The sequence below is a fragment of the Varroa jacobsoni genome, unplaced genomic scaffold (genome assembly GCF_002532875.2).
Source record: "Varroa jacobsoni isolate VJ856 unplaced genomic scaffold, vjacob_1.0 scaffold_325, whole genome shotgun sequence".
In the NCBI taxonomy this organism is placed as follows: domain Eukaryota; kingdom Metazoa; phylum Arthropoda; class Arachnida; order Mesostigmata; family Varroidae; genus Varroa; species Varroa jacobsoni.
Genome location: NW_019213227.1, coordinates 46577 through 63563, shown reverse-complemented (window position 1 = coordinate 63563; position 16987 = coordinate 46577). Strand labels below are relative to the sequence as shown.

Genomic DNA, 16987 nt, shown 5'->3' with positions numbered 1-16987 from the left:
ACGAAAACATACTATCTGTCTGCGTATGTTAAAGATGTAAAGACAACAAAGAGCAGAACAGAGGGACGCACAAAGTGAACGCCCGAGATCGAAAGCAGAATAATAACGAAGATCTCCTTAACTAAAGTGTCATAGGAGCCCCTGTATATGGCTGCGCTACCATTGCAGCAAACAGATTACACAACTCCACGTCGAGATAATCCTCTGTTAGATCTTTTTAACTTTAGTTCGAGATGATGAGCATGCTAATAACGCTAGTGGCAAGTCATAGCGGAGCGGCGATCGTTGAAGACAACCGTACGATCGTCAAAGTCAGCATCGCTTTGCTTGGCGTCAAGTCTGTAGGAAAGAGACCAGTTTACCCGTTCGCTCTACGAATTTCTTTCGCCTCCTGACATCGCTTAAGGTGGACGACTAGCTCTCGATGCCGGCAACGCTACCGAACCGTACATAGCCGTCTACGTAACAGGCACACCAGGTCGTTCTTAGCAACATCAACATCGGCGCGACCGGAACTTGGCAGCAGCAACAATACAATTGTTCATGTTGATAATGACTCATCACCCGAGCTTGATTATTATTATTATTATTATCGAAGATATCTCGAGTGGTGGCTCTCTGGCCTATCCGTAGAGACGCTAGTCTGTATGGCCGAGGTGGCACTGGTCGGTAGGGTGGTTTGTTGTTTCTGCAGAGACGTCAATGGCGCCTATTATTTCACCATACTCTTATATGCAGTCGCTGCTATGGCGGCTTTATTCGTTGCGGCCGCGGGCGGCCGCTAAACCAGGCTCTCCTTTAAAATTCGATAGCCAACAGCAACGACCGACCACCGCTATTTGTCGTTGCGATGCTAATAATAAGAATGTTGCCGAGAGTGGCTCAATGATGGCGAAGAGTCCGGCTGTACTCAGAGAATATCGCTCAGATGACTTTTTTTTTTTTTTTTTTTCAGAAAACCTCCCTTTTTTTTCTCTTTATCATCCAATTCACGCCATACGAGCAAGGGGAAGAGAGACAGTGAGGGCTAGTCAATCTTGTGCGTGTGGCCGCAGCACGTTTGTTTGAGCGTGTGTATCCCTCTTCTATCGCGTTCGTAACGGCAACTTCGCTGTGGCTACTATTGTTACTGTCGCCATTGCTTGCGTCGTGGCCAACACAGTTTTTTTCTCTCACTTGAGATCTGGGAACTGGCGCAAGCTCTGCGATAGCGTATAACGGTAATGATTGCGTTGCCGTCGGTGCACCGCTCGCTGTTCTTCAGCCGCCAACGGCGTCGACAAAAAGAACGACAACTCTTGTCGCTGTCGGCAAGCGAAAGTCATGTCACCAGCGAAGCTACGGACGAGTCTAGTGATCGAGGGACCGACCGCACTGTATAGCATCGACGACAAAAGCCACACCACATCAAGAAGCCACATATAAACATAGTACATAGAAGTGAAAGGTAACGGGGCAAAATGAGCTAGTAGCAGAGAAGCTCCTTTACCAAATACATTTAGATACCCATATATATCCTCGTAGACTTACATTCGCACTCTCTCACGCACACAGACACCCTGCCTATGCGCAAAGGTGCACGTAGAAACGCTCGGAAATACACGAGATATACATGAGACCAGCCATCGACTGGCGTAGTGCGATGAATTGCGTTACTATGACGATCACGCCAATGGCAACGCATACTGCCGCCGCTGTTACTACTACCTCATACTTTATTCGGCCATTTGTGCCGATACTGCTAACGGCAACGATAGTTGTGTGCGAACACGAACTTCGTTATAGTTTGCTAGGTCGTTGCTTCATACATGGCAGATCGACACCGAGTAGGAGATTCTCCCGCTGGCAGACGCGGCGCTTTCGAAGCCGCGCGTGCTGAGAGCGAGAGATATGAAAAGGAGAGTCAACGACGCAAGAAGACGACGACAAGAGAAGGTAATGCGCTGGAGAGAGCAGAATGCGAGTATACGTTGATGCCACCACCGCCGTCTCCGCAGCCGCCAACATTAGATTGATTCAGGCGCGGACGGACAGTGAAACGGGCCGGACCGTCGATCGAAGCGAAAAGCAAGCCACGTCGCGGCGGTCAAGGATCTGCCTTTACTATCGCTACGACTGTTGCTGCGGCAATCAGCGACTGCTAACTGAGCTGATGATCTTGCGTCGGAAGATCATCAACTCAGCCAGCTCAGAACCACAGGGAAGGCATCGAAAAGGGGGAAACACGACATCGGTATAGTCTGCGCAGATATAAAGTGCGCTTTTAGTGGCAAAGCGGCCGCTGGCTTGGAGGGTGCGTGGCGAAAATGCGAACAGAGTTTATTTTCGCTGCTTACCCGAAGCTGTATACGCTGCTGTACCACAAGTACTGCTCGCACCTCGGCGATGGCTTCAGCTGATTTTTCTACAATAGCCATTAATTACCAGGATACAATGAGTAAATGGCAGCCAGCTGCCAAATCTCCTATAATCATGCCTTGCGGCCATTCGCTATGTATATTAGTATCAGCAGCCACTGAAACGGCCGACGCAGCAACACCGCCCGCCGTGTTGTCCTAGCCGCTCTAGAGGATACTTTCTTAAAAGCAGCGTTTTTCGCTGATTGAAGTGATGAACTTACTTCTACAGGCAAGTAGCGAGACTGGTCAATACGACAGCAATAGACGTAAAGCCGACACGCTGAATTACCTTGGGGCCAGCCTCTATACTTGCGATGAAAGCAAACCAAAGAAACGAACCAAATATATTGACTATCTATATATTCAGAAAGTATATGGCATCACGCATTTCGAGCAGCTAAACGAGAGCATGGCAAACATGTTCCTGATAGGAAGCGTTGCACAGTGCACGACTAGTAAAGAGGCAACAGAATGAATTTTGTCCATTTTTTCTATTAGTGGCGAGGTTTATAGCTGCGTGAATTGGCGCTGCGGCGCAGACTATGTTTATCCCTTCGTTCGTCATTCCTGAGCGGTGCTCTCCCCTGCCGACTGTTCCTCTAAAGACGATCGAAATAATCCTCACAAGAATACTAGCAACCCTGTGCAGTAGTGCTATAACCGGGAGAAAAGATGATCGCGTCTGTTTTCTGGTCCTAGCTTTCGATTCGACTCAACTTAACCCTTGTTCCCAGTTCATATTGGCCGCCTAATTATCTAAAGTCTCTGAACGAAGACTCTACAGAGAAAAAGTATGGCAGAGGAAGCGTTTAGCCGACAACAGATAGCAGTAGCAAAAGATGAAAAGAACTGCGTCCAGAAATGTTCACCATCACCACCGCCCGCAATTTAGAGTTCAGTTCAACAACAGCGGTGGCGGCGGCGGCGGCGGCGGCGGCGATGATGCTGCCGCTGGGAGCGACTCTGTAGACCTGTCTTTTGGCGTTCTCGCTTCGTCTTCCAGGCGAGCAACTCGTAGCGTCTGCCACTAACGGAAAAACTAACTCGACTAACGAAGATAGCAGTCGGCCATCTGGCTCGTCCAAATGAAGACAGGCATACGCATAACACAGAGAGCGTTCTCACACACGCGCGCAGCCCTTAGACTGCGGAGTCTGCGAGTGCATATCAGCGAGAAGTGAACGCCAAAAAAAGGAACAAGTGGGCCCAATCGGACCGCGACACACGACACAACAGGATCGCAGTCAAGTCATCGTGGCAGCATCATCGGTCACAAGCGACGAACCCACTAACTGAGATCGCAGTGAAGACTGAGCGGAAAGGTGAGTCAGATAGGTAGAGGTGGACGGAGCGAAAAGGACATAGACTCCAAGGCACGCCGACACCCCATTGACCCAAAACCAGTAGCGAAGGCGGTAGCAGTCGCACAAGCTCAAATCTAGAAAACTTTAAGACAAGACAACAGCAACGTCGTCGCCTGTCACCGCGGCAGCGATCCAGTCGGCGAGCAGCACCATCGAGTGCCGCCATGGCGACGATGAGCAGACGCGTCGGGCAGTGTAGGTAGCAAATCAACGCTATCTCAATGTCTAGCTCAGTACTAACTGGTTAGCTAGCTGGCCGGCTGGACGGCTAACTGACGGACGAGATAGAACAAGCAAGTATGTTCGCTGAAAACTTGCTGTGAGCTGGTAAAATCCAGTAAACGCTATGGAATGAATGAAAGCGGCGAAGCCAGCAAGCAACGGAGCAAACACGAAATGCTATACACAAAAAAAAAGAACAAAAATGGTGTGCCTCCGTGGCCTCATCACATTATTGTTTCGGTTAGTGATGTGCATTGGGTGGGGTACGTCCAGAGAAAAATGTTTAGGTTAGGGAACAAATACGGGAGATTGTACCGTGTCGCGTTATCGAAAGATCCGCCATTACAACAACGATCACGCTAAGAAGTCGCCGTGGAACGAACAGAACCATCGACGGCGTTCATATACATGTAACGGCAAGCAGTGATAGTTAATAGAAATATGACCAATCTATCTTTAAACGATAAGCTTGAGACGACTGTTTTATCGTCGTCTACTATCCGAACATATAAATAGATTATGGCAATAATCGTGCTCATGTTGATAAGCAACGAAATTCTAGTTATGGAATGATAGAATTTCTCCACACGCTAGTATAACATCAACTTTCAACTTTTTTGCAGCATCGACCGAACAGTCTCTGTGTACGAAGACAACCTTGGAAGCAGCAAAGCAGGACATCTGTAGACAAGTTACCTTTTCACAATCAATACTGTACAATTTAACTTAGGATCATTCGCGGCGCCTGACTAAAATGGGACACATGAATAATGTCATTGATAATCCGAAAAAGATACTTACTTCTTTTTACGTCATCTTGCACACTGTCCTGTTGCTCTGTCCAATTCTTGCAGCTGTAACCTGGCCACTGAGCTGTTTAGTCGTCCATGGTTATTCGCTTTGTAATCCGCTTTGTAACCAAATTTTGTTCATCGAGTTCTCTTTTCACCCCCTTCCCCCCAGTTTCCCTCTAAGTTTTCGAGTTCTAGCTATCAGGCTGGCATTCGCATGTGTATCCTAACCCATGCATATGGCAGCTAGGGGCATAGCATAGCCCTTCCTCACTGACTGCCCTGCTTCGAGAGAACCCCTTGCATATGCTAGCCTATGAATCTCAATGTACATCAATGCAACCGCTAACCTCCAATGATCGCAGATACCAGCTCGCCCTATCATCGCTCGATGTGAGAGGGCAGGCACGCAGATGGCCGACAAATCGGCTAATACATCAATGATAGTGGTCGCACCGTAAAATACGATGCGCGAAATTGAAGACTACGCAAGTCATCGCTATACTGACCCAAATGTCGATGTTCCTGCAGTACTGCAGCCGTCGTAGAAGTTCACGGCGTGCGTGCGTGTGTGTGTGTGTGTGTCTGTCTGTGATAAGCTGGATAGCAAAGTGACATGAGACTCAGGGCTTGTCGGCTGACGGTCGGAAAAAATCAAGCGGCTATTATCAATAAACAATATTAGCCACAATGAGCACATGACACTGGTAAAGGTTGTTCTAGCTTCGTCTGTGCGCACACTTACGGTACGGTCACACTACCGTCATCAACGCTACCATCAATATAATAATTGTAGGCCTCGCCATCACAATCAGCAGTGGCATTGTTGACATCATTAGTCACACGATACTGCCTATACTTGCACCTTAGAAAATAGCCAGCTGCGGCGGAGATAGGAACGGGCACGGGTACGGTAGCCGCAGCACTTCTTCTTGGCTTCTGCGTGGTTCGAGTGAGTATCGTTGAAGTTTGATTTGTCATCAGCTAGTCCATTCGATCAGCAGCTTGTCAAACAGGCGTTTGAAGAAGCAAATGTCTGCCCGTCCACGTCCAGCTAAGCGTCTCGGCGAAGAAAGAAAGGAACGAGCCATGACGAAACTTGCATAAAAACAAACAACCCAACCGTTCGAGCTCCGCTGTTGTCGTTGCCTCGTGGTCGCCCGTCGCGTTAGCAGCAACACTGCTGCCGACACAATCAGTGACAACATCAGGTCACATTTCATTCATTAGCTCATACAAGGACGGCCGGAATGGAGCCTACGGCCAGAGTCGTCGCTGTTGGTGGCGGGCCACCGGTTTGTATCCATCGCCTCGCCTCGCCATTATAGACCATTGTGCCAAGCTCATTGTGATGGGCGACCAACTGTACAGTTGGTCCGCATAAAAGGGCAACGCCATGAAAAACAGGGAACCGTAGACAGATAAACATGCAGAACACGGATCTCTTTTCCGGACTATCTATGGGGCGCCAGCTGAAGCATCTAGATGTGATAATAACGACGGACGGTGACCACAATTGGCCGTTTTGCAACAGGCGCTGGGGGTTGTGCTGGCGTTATTAGCGCTGTGAACGTTAGAGTCGCAATAACCAATTGCCGAGCGGATAACCTGCTTTCAAACTCATTTTGTCTTCACTCTTCGAAATTTATCGTCGTGTGCCTTCTCTCCTTCGTAGCCGATACCGCTACTAGCGTTAGCAGAGCTGATGCCGCTGCCGTCAATACGACGAACTTTGCATTTTACTGATACCGACAGGTTTTGCTCAGCGTACAATCGGCCTTTCACTTACTCAAGTGGTCGATACCAGGTCGGAACTGCTTAAATATGGTAGAGCACAGAATGCATAGATTAGTTAAGCTCATCTATTAAAAACGGTACCATATAATGGTTGGATTTACCGTTCGAAAGCGTTCATTTCGTTTGGTGGCAGCGTCACCTCAATCGCCTATTACTGTCTGGCCGGATTCGATCCGCAGGAAACAGGAATCGACCGTCGATAAATAACGAACTGTTACTTTGGTCATGAAAATCCTGTTCAGCCTATACGAACTAACGTACCCAGTGCAATTTGACCATTTTGAGAATCTAAGATTAAGCAAGACGGGCGAAGGCCAATAAAGAAATACATGGGCATTTATTTCTGTGTGTTCTCTTTAGCCAACGACGATACAGCATTTATCGCTGAGACCCAATGCAATGTGATCCCAGCTCAGACACGCCATAGCCAGCATGACTCACTCACCCAAAAAAACATGCATGAAAACTGGGGACCGGCATGTCGCGGCATCGTCGGACTCGATAAGCAAACGTTAGGTCACAGCGCAGCGTCACGTAACTACAGTCGAGTACAAATTCACAACGATAGACAATTGGTAAAATTTCATGATCTTATCTCGTGACTGTAAGTTTTCATTTGTATTACGAACGCAACAAGCGCCACCCATTTCTGGCTTACGTGGACACGCCGGCCGTAACTGTTGTCGCTTCCTACAACAACGACCCGATTCGAACTGCAGTTGCCCTGTTACGAACTGTGGTTGGTCATCGTTTAGGCTCCCCGCCTGCTGGATACAGTCGTCTTTGCCTGTCGCCCCATCTCGTACTGCGGCTAGTGATAACCGACGAATGAAAGTGAGACGGTACTTTTGTCGCGCTTTCAATCTAAATTTTGATGTTGTTATTGTTGTAAAAATTATTTTTACAACAAAGACAGTAGCAAAAGGCGGCTTGTTTCGTTACAGGGTCCTTGTGTGAGACGACTTAGTCAAACGCTTGCTGTTTATGTGACAATAACTTTACGGTATTATTCGCATTATGCCTATTTGCTAGTGGTTCTTTTCCTTTCACCTGTTTGTATTACAAATCGATGTTGTTGATCACGGCGTTTGCTAGATGCTTTTACCAGTTCATTCCCTGAAAAGATCGTGTTTTCGCAGCTACACTAGTACCCATACTGGCATAGTTCCCTTGAAATCCATGACACTGTAGACTTTCTGGGGCCCCTTTCCTCAAGTAACACCTAATAGTGACCCTAACGTCGTTTATAATGTCGGAAAAAATAATATCGTACAATATGGCCCATCGCGAACAATGCAGCTTTTCGTAACGATGACGAAAATACCTTTTGGTAATGTCCTGCAATTTTTTTCTCTCAGGCTCGTATCTATCCTACTTCTGTATGCTGGGCTTCGTTTAAGTGGCCGATACTAAATCAGCGGTAAAATTTGCCTTCCAGTTTTTATACTATTCGATCCACCTTAACGAACACTTGATAACATGGTCGTCTCGTTTCCCTCAAGTCGTTTACTGCCATAAAAGAGCATAACATTCGTGACGACTCCCGAAATGTCGCAGCTTCAGGACTTCAGCTCCCCGAACACACCTGCACGTCTCGGGTCAAATAAGGCGTGTGGTTCTAGAGTAAAATTCGAGTAGAGCCTTTCTGTGTTGTATTTATTCATGAAATGGAAGCAACTAACTGAGTAATCGGTTCAATTTTAGCTTGTTATCTTCAATAATTTAAAGTGATGGAACCTATGGTCTCGTTCGTACTCGAACGTACTGCATACAGCGAAGTTCGATATATCTAAACAACCTCATTGCTATAGGGGCAACTAGCTTTACGCTGCTATATTATATTTCATTTATGTTACTGTTGAACCGCAGTTGCGAAAATTGAGAGCTTTCTTGTCATCATAAGCGCGCTGCAGTTTGAAAACATTTACGGCCTATCACTATACTACACCATACGAGAAAGGCTAGATAAATAGTTCTACCTACGTATAGCCTAGTGGCGTCGTTCTTGCTTTTTCTGACTTACGTCCGAATACGCAATCCAATGCGCAACAGCAACGCCTCCGTAGGCTTGCTTATTCCAGCCAGTTTTATGCGTAGCGTGTTTTCCGTGTACGAATCTCTCGACAAGGCTTTGCCGTTTATTTATGCAGCAGCAATTAAGTGGAGCGTGGGTATTTGCTCTACAGGGAAGGACTAGCCACGCGCCAACCGCGTGAAACAAATACATATGGACTTAAGGACATTGGCTTTCATCGGCTGCTTGTGGATCTTGATTGTGTGGAACTGCGGCCCTTCTATGCGTTGCTAGTTCCTCTCCTAAATCGCCCTCGTGTCGCTAACGTATTCTGACTCTTGTACATTTCTCCTGCCTTATTTCTTGTTCAGGTTGTCTCGCGTTCTCGCTCCTGCTCCGAAGCCGTCGCTCCATGTCTCAAATTCCCTCGTGGCAGCGCTGCCACTGGCGATGACGTTGAAGACCATGCAGCCGCCGCGCCTGGTTTGCCTGGACCATCGACAAATGGTCCTATGTTTGTTCGCGAAGACGCCACATTCTATCGTCGGTAGAACCTGCCAACTAATCGACAGTCGACCAACGAACCGGTTGCTATGTTACACCACGCTACAAAGCGTTACTTCTACATAAGCATTGTATATTGTAGGTGTTTCCCTGCGCGTGTGTGTGTGTGTGTGTGTGTGTATACGTTGAAAAAATGCACACCGCATAGATTGTGCCCTTCTGCTTTCGGCACGCTGCATAGTACAGTTCGTTACGGTCACTACAGGGAATCCTCATAATACTGCCCTGTCATATTGCTGGGGTCCTCCCAGTTCTGCGCACGCATTTTCATTTGTACGTACAGAACACTTACTGCTGCAGCGAAGACTTTTACTTCTGCTGTTGCTGTTGGGGCTGCCGCCGCCGGGGCCGCTGCTCCTCCGATTTCTTATCCCTCCGATTGGTTCGTTAGTTCAGCCTATCAGTTCGTGGCCGGCTTTCCTACCGTCCTTACCACTACCGCCATCTACGTGTGTCTCTGATTCGCTCAATCCAGCAGATCCGCCATATCCACCACTTAGAAGAAGATTCGCCGTCTTGTCGCTTGCGCTGCCTTCAACAGCAGCGGCGGCGGCGGCGGGTACAGCAGCAGCATAGCTGAAACCTCAACTTCGAATCCGAATCCCTTCCGTCATCTCCCCATCGCTTCCTGGCGCTTCTCTCCTGGCCTAAAAGTCGCTGCACCGCTGAGCTTCATCTACCGCCGCAGGTGCCTCCATCTATGTGACGGCCCTGGCCCCAGCGGCTGCGGCTGTGGCGACTAGCAAACAGCGCTGTGCCCCGTCGCGAGTCGCCGGCGCCAGCAGTCACCGGGCGCCGGTCGTCGCACAACCGCACCGCGTCTTTGGGGGCCCCTCATGCAACTTCACCAAGAACGGCAGCAGCGGTAGAAGAACGTGGTAACAACGACAAGTCTAACCTTTTTCTTTCTTTCACGTCCTCTAAAGATATGCTCGTCTAGTAGCTTATTTCCTTTCTATGCCTTCTACACTTTTTTTTTACATTGCTTGCTGACTGGCGCCTGCGGAATTTATTCCACAATGCACAGTAAAATTACTATATAGAACTAGCAGTAGCTCGTTAACTGAAGCCAGCCTTTTGCGTGCTTATTTACCGTTGATGGTTGTGCCTCTGCGGCTGCCATCGCCCGCCAGGTCCTCTATTAGTCTGTGCTATTACGGCGCGATCCGCGTCGACGGGTCCGCAAGTCGCGAATCCCCACCGAACACTGACATCTACTGGATATCTACCGAGCATCGTCATGGTGAAAATGGAACGGTCATACAGTTAGAAAATTACAGTTTACCAGCAGCGATCACGGCGGTTGTATCGATTCCCTTACTATTCGACGTACCGTGCACGTAGCGTATGCACCACCATAGGTTCGCTACTCTCGTAAAAATTCATCTGTGCCGGCCGAAATTATCACTATTAATGCAGTTATAATGAATGGTACCACGCGGCATTTATAAAATAGAGAGCAACCGCTGAGTACACGTCTGTATGACACGATGGTCTTATCAACGACGATTGGACTTTAGTAAATCAAATCCTAAATAGGCTACATCGGAGAATCGCTTTCATATTCATAAAATGTTCGTAAACAGTTACACATCTTCTACCGAATATAAACAATAAAATGAAGTATTGTTATCATCTGCTATCACATTAGTGCGTCTTCATATACGGGTGTTCAATGTGTACGATGGAATGGGATTTGGCTAAAGCTCACAATTTGCTTATTACCGTTCGTAGAACCTGTCTTCGTCGCTTATGCATATCCGCAGATTGATGCATTCCATCCGTATAGAAGTAGACTCTCCACTTCTGCTGCGACCTCTCGTATGGCAACTATTATAGCTTAAAATGCTGTGTTCTAAACCTCTTTTTTCAACTGTGTGCCTCGTTTTCATCTGACCCGCGGCACTTCAACTTTTGCAGTAACTAAGGACCCTTTACTGATCCACAGTGATTCGATCGTCTTGAAAGCCATCAGCATCTAACGACGCGACTGTAGTTTTTCTCTTCTGCTATTACTGATGCGGCCGTATTCTGCGTTGCATTTGGTTCGCCGCTCGGCGCGCACGATCGGTAAGATCCATGAGATAGGTAGGTCGTCGCTATCATCATCATCATCATCATCATCATAGTCATCGACTTCGGACATTCCACCTATCGTTGCCTGTTTTCGATCGTTTAACTTTTTACTTCACCCTTGGCTTCAGCGTCGTGGTTCAGCTTTCGACTATAACATTAGTAACAGCGGCGGTGGCGCCCGCCGCGGTCTCATGCCTAACGGCCAGACCGCAGTGGCAGAGTGGCATAAGCGTATCGTACTTTCAAAGACGTCCCTACCGCCGCTACCTTGGTCGTTTGCTGGCTGGCTGGCTGGCTGGCTGGCTCGCTCGCTCGCTCGTTCACTTAGTTGGCGTACGGGGCCCCACACTGACGACAACGACAATGGCAATAAGGACGAAGGGAGCAGCGCAGAGTGAAGCAGAAGCACTTCAGACTGTTTCGCATTTCTTCTTCTAGCCGCGCGTCTATCGCTCACTCTCTAGCATTAGTCAGATAGGCGCGGGGTTGTCTTGCTTACACCCTCTTATTTCAGTTAGATTTCTATACGACAGACGTTCCTTGGCTAGACCCTGAACCGGTACAGCGGGACAGCACGAGGGCGATAGCTTAGTTCTCTCAATCAGTCGGTATGAACTAAAAAAAAAACCACTTTACTTGTTACTTAGTTCAGTTTGCTTCGTTAGCCTGATACGACAAGCTTTGCCCAGCTCAGCTAACAGCTCAGTCTTAGTCGCTTTTCCTCAGGAAAGTGGCTTCAACGGCTCAATAGGCGATTCCCCAGACAAACCTCTCGTACTGTTTCCCCATCTCAATGATTCTTTTTGTCGCTCATCTATCCCTTTTGGATCAGCCGTTTCTGGCGTTCGTTCTGGCGTTTCTCCATAGTCCTTACGAGATTGCTCAGCTTTGCCCGATTTCGACAAACGCAGTGAAAAGCGTGGAGCAACGATGACACGGACCATCGTCGCTACATGGCAACAGTTTGTAACGTCAGTGCGGTCAGAACACAGGACTGCCATGTACGCTCAACTATGCAGCAGCGACGTCAGTAGCACATGGACAACGAGCAAAGGTGGCAGAGGCCGAACAAATACGGTGCTTCGTTGAATTAGATCGCATTCTCGAAAAAGCAATGGAAGAATAGACGCTGGTTAGAGGAACGCGTCAAGCCAAAAGAGATAGTAACTGCCAGTAGTAACTATAAGCGCGACGATAACAACGACGGCAGGAACGACGACGAAGAGTGACGTTAAAGCTGCTGAAACAAAACAATAATAGCAAACGGCAGTAGAAATAGCAGAAAAGCTGGCAGCCGATCATCGTCCGCAATAGCAGTACCAACGAGGCCGAGAATTCAGCTAGGTAGGTACATGTACCTGAGCACATCGATAGAAAGCCATAGACCAAGTCAATGTACTGCCATAGTAAGACAGTTTGGGACATTTAACAGCGGGACGCTGGCTAAGAACCAAGTGCAATAATAAGTGTGACCCAAGACGGAATTGGATGGAGCGCGATACGAACATAGCACACGTTGTGTCCTGCTGTTGCTACACGAACGCCAGGCCAATCAAGTATAACAATGTAGGTATAGAAACAACGCAGCGCATTAGGTCGTTGAAGTTAAGCGACGGCAACTAAGACGAGCCACACAAATAAACGGGCCCAACTGGCGATTAGTGACGAACACGTGAAATGGTGATTTCCCATTCGTTCGAACTGCCTCTTAGATGTTTAAAAGGCTCGGTTTGCTTAGCTTTTTCTCTCGAAACGTTGAAGTGGTAAGTCCTATTCTGCCCTACCACTATCACGTTGCTTGCCTATCGAGCGAAAGGTATCGGCCGTTGACGGACGAAGTTCGTTTCATCTCATCAACGATGACCTCAAAAGTTCCGTGTAAATGCCTTATTTCTTTTTGCCCGCGGTCTTTCCCTCTAAGTCTAGCTATTCGACTCACTAAGCTTAAGCTATTTGTCTGTCATAAACAGGCAGCAGCCGCAAAAACACAGACAGCTAACACATGATTGAGTTTATGAGTCAGGTCGTAGTCACAGTCTTGCATTTGTAATGTATTTCGCCAATGCTGCCATACCGCAGATTGCCACAGGTATGCTAATGGCCCTACCTTCGCAATAGGATTAGGCTAAACGTTTAAATATCTGCAAAACCGTCCAAAAGTCGTCTCTGACTCATCAATTCACGGCGAGTTAGGCTATTTTTCGCAATGTACCTGTAGTATGATGTAGCAGGATGTTGTATGAGACGCCAAGCGGCAGAGATGTTTCTGCGGAAAAGCCGCGTATAGAGGAGATAACTTTTTTGCCGATGGCAAACGTACCGAAAGCAAAGCTATCACCTACGAGGTATTTCGCGCTCGTCATTTACAGCATAACCGTATTTGATACTAGCGCTACATTTAGTGAAGCGTACTGTGACCTGTGGTCCGTCCTCACGGAAATGATACTACCTTCTCCTTGACCGATAGCAGGTCGAAGGTACGGCTGGCCTAAGCCCCAAATACGGGAGTCGTCTGCGTTTGTAACCAGGCGATATTGCCTTATATAACGAAGCGCCAATAATGGTTAAGTTCTGTCCTCTGTGGCACGATCGAGATGTCTAGGGCTGTAATAGCTTATGTAAACGATACAACGATCATGTACATTATTTTATATGTATGTATATATTATTTATACGATGTTCAGTTGCAGGCCTATAACAGAGCTCCGAGAAAACTATATCCTGCGGTCACTGCTCTATTCGAAATGTATTGACTACATCAAACTAATCCGATACGGTGTTAGCGGAACAAACTTCAAACCAATCGTCTACCACTGCGTTCAAAGTAAGCAAATCAGATAGAGCATACAGAGTTCAAGACCATCCGACAGACGTCACAGTTTGAAAAAACGAGCGCTTACGAATAAAACAGTCACATGTATAAAAGTAACTAGCTTCTTTTTACCAATTGGCTACATATAGTAGTAGTAGTAGTAAGACAATAGAGCGAATATTTGCAACGGACTGTTCGATAATAGTAAACTGAAGATTTTTTTTCTCCAAAAAGTTCAACATTCCACGAAATCTACGAAAACCTAAACATAATTTTAGCAGTACCTTTGCATTGTAATGCTACATGACACTAACGTGAAGAGACGCTCTTCACTAATCTAGCTCTGATTCTTGAGCTAAGTTAGTGACCTAAGAAAACTATCGCTTACGGCTTAGAAAGCGCTCATTGTATTTTAGATGTCTGATGTGGTAAATTTTACCTGCTTCAGCTTTTGCCATAAGCACGAGAACAGCAGATGAAATACGCTGCTTTATTAAACGGGTTCAGCCACGAACACGTCCACACGAGCGAGTGCTCACAGGTCTGTGCGTGGCGCTATCCGCCTCATCCTCACCATTATCACCATGAACTCTGCCGCAACGCCTGCCATCTGCGACGATCGCTATGCAGATATTACTATCCCCCTGCCCAGCCCAGTTCTGCAGTTTGCCATTTGCAACGGCAACGATGTTCATGTCTCGTATTGCGATAGTTGTAGTGGTGCTGATGACACTGATTTCTGTCTGTGCGTCTGTCATTGCAGAAAGTAGCTACAGCTGCTGCCGCCCCAATGATATCAGTGGATGTCCAGTATGAAAATGGGGCGTCAGGTAAATGCCTGCTGCTGCAGTGTTTGTTCTCGCACCGAGAAGATATTGTTCAGAGTGTCTTTGATGTTTTTCGTGGACCCACTTTCCACCTTCTCTGCCGATATTTTGCTAATGCTTAGTTTTATTTCGTCGATCTTCGTTGCATGCAAATATCATAAGGACGTTCAGGAAGACTGTCAAATACTTTAACGAGAACGATACTAGCGTAACGCTGCGATGTCAGTGCTGAGATACCAACAAGCGAATTCTCTCTGACAGGTACAAGGCCTGTTATCGCCTTCGTATATTTATTTAGTTCTTCCTAGATGCTGTTTTCCCGATACGGTCTCTTCCGTTATATATATACGTGGTATGTTAAATTTGGGGAAAACTTTGGCGGGCTGTTTGTCGTAAAACGCATGCGTTCATCCTCTACTTCTGCTAGCAGACGAAAGACAGCTTTTTTTAAAAAAAAAAAAAAAAAAAAAGATAATAAACTCGTCACGACGAAGAATGGTGCGTCGTTTTCGGAATTTGAGCGAAGATTAGCTATTATCCAACTTTTCTGCGCCCCACTAAGATAGAAATTCGTCTTTCGTCCGAAATCGACAATCGCCGTTCTTGCCAATTTTTTCGCGACTTCTGAAAAGTCAGAGGAATACTTTCAGCCGGCAACCTAAAAGATATTTGATAAAATTAAAAGAGTTTGAAGATTTATCAAAATGCTTCGAAAAGCCATTTTTAATACATCTAGGGGTTTGTAATTCGTGAATCAACGAGTACTTTATAGAGAAAAAAAAACCTCTCGATTGTGCCTTTAATAACGCTTCGTATTTTTTAGACTCTTCGTGCTTTCTGGCACCTCTTGAAGCTTTTAACCATTTTGAGCTTTTGTATTTTTGGGACTTCTAGCTTTTATCAGTCGGACATCTAATTCTGTTGAAATTTTCCGTATATGGAGTACTGAAACAACACTTTGTTGACTGATAATGTTGTTAATGCACAATTACTATGAAAAGGTTCTTTGTGGGTTAGAGAAGTAATAACTTTAGAATGATTGGTTAGTGGTTTAGGTCGCGAATTGAAATTGTAGTCACAGTGGATGATGGTTATATCGAATAAAGATGACCGTCAGAAATGACACTTCTAGTGCGTGCAGAAAAATTCGTTCAAAGACTCTTCAGGCAAAATTATTTGTGGACCTAAACTGCGTCCTTAAGACGATTTTAGCAAACCTGACGTACGGAGCGTCTGCAACCTGCATTGAAATTGACTTGGGTCCTTCTATGCAGAAGCATCGGCAGTATCAATATGACGCTGTGTGCTGTCCTGTCTTTATTTTCCTGGCATCATCTCAGAAAACAGCGTGAAGTTTCGCTGCATTGGCCGGAACGGCGGCAAGGACAGTAATCGCTAACGGGGTCCGTTGCTTCTTTTTCTGCTGCTGCGAAGTAAGGGACACCGGCAAAGCCGGTCGGAGCAGCTTCAGTTCTATGTTCTACTTGTGTTCGGGGCGCGTCCTGCGTCGACTTCATCGGAGCCAGAAGACCTTTTCTCTGCGGCGGGCGACAAGCAACAAGACGCCTGCCGCTAAACTTGCCAGAATGGTCAAACAGCCAATAGTAGCAGTAGGAGCAGCAGAAGTACAATCTATTTGGTCAGCAGCCGACACAGCAGTAACGTGTTTTGCAGTGACCTCTACTACTGACACTTTGTCTTCATCTACTCGATAGTCGGTATCATCAATATCGGCGGAAGCTGACACGGTGGAATTTTCAGCAGATGTTTGATCATTACATGATCGTTTGCGGCCATGATAATATTTACTTAAAGTCGATCATTATTATGCTGGAGATGACACCATCCTCGAACATTGCACTCCTTTTTCTAGCTTAATTGGATCTATTCAATATGATATACGTTAACGATCATTAATAGTAAAGCTAAAAATGCATCATGGATTTATCACAGTTATTAATTTGTATATATACATACATATATACAAGCATTCATAAGACTGGTAGGGGCTTTCATAATTCTCTTCCTTACGGCCCACCTAGTTCGATGCCCTCACTGTCATCATTGGTTGCTTTTGTGACCGACCGATCAATAAAGTCTCCTCATGAATTTTTTTCTTTT

General features: G+C 46.6%; 1 long non-coding RNA gene across 1 annotated transcript; it reads left to right on the top strand.

Annotated features, from left to right (window-relative positions):
* The first annotated feature begins 219 nt into the window (after window positions 1-219).
* Window positions 220-10796, top strand: LOC147753647 (uncharacterized). The gene is made up of 2 exons (XR_015310562.1): window positions 220-3721; window positions 4609-10796. It is a non-coding gene; the product is annotated as an uncharacterized LOC147753647 (long non-coding RNA).
* Window positions 10797-16987: the final 6191 nt, after the last annotated feature.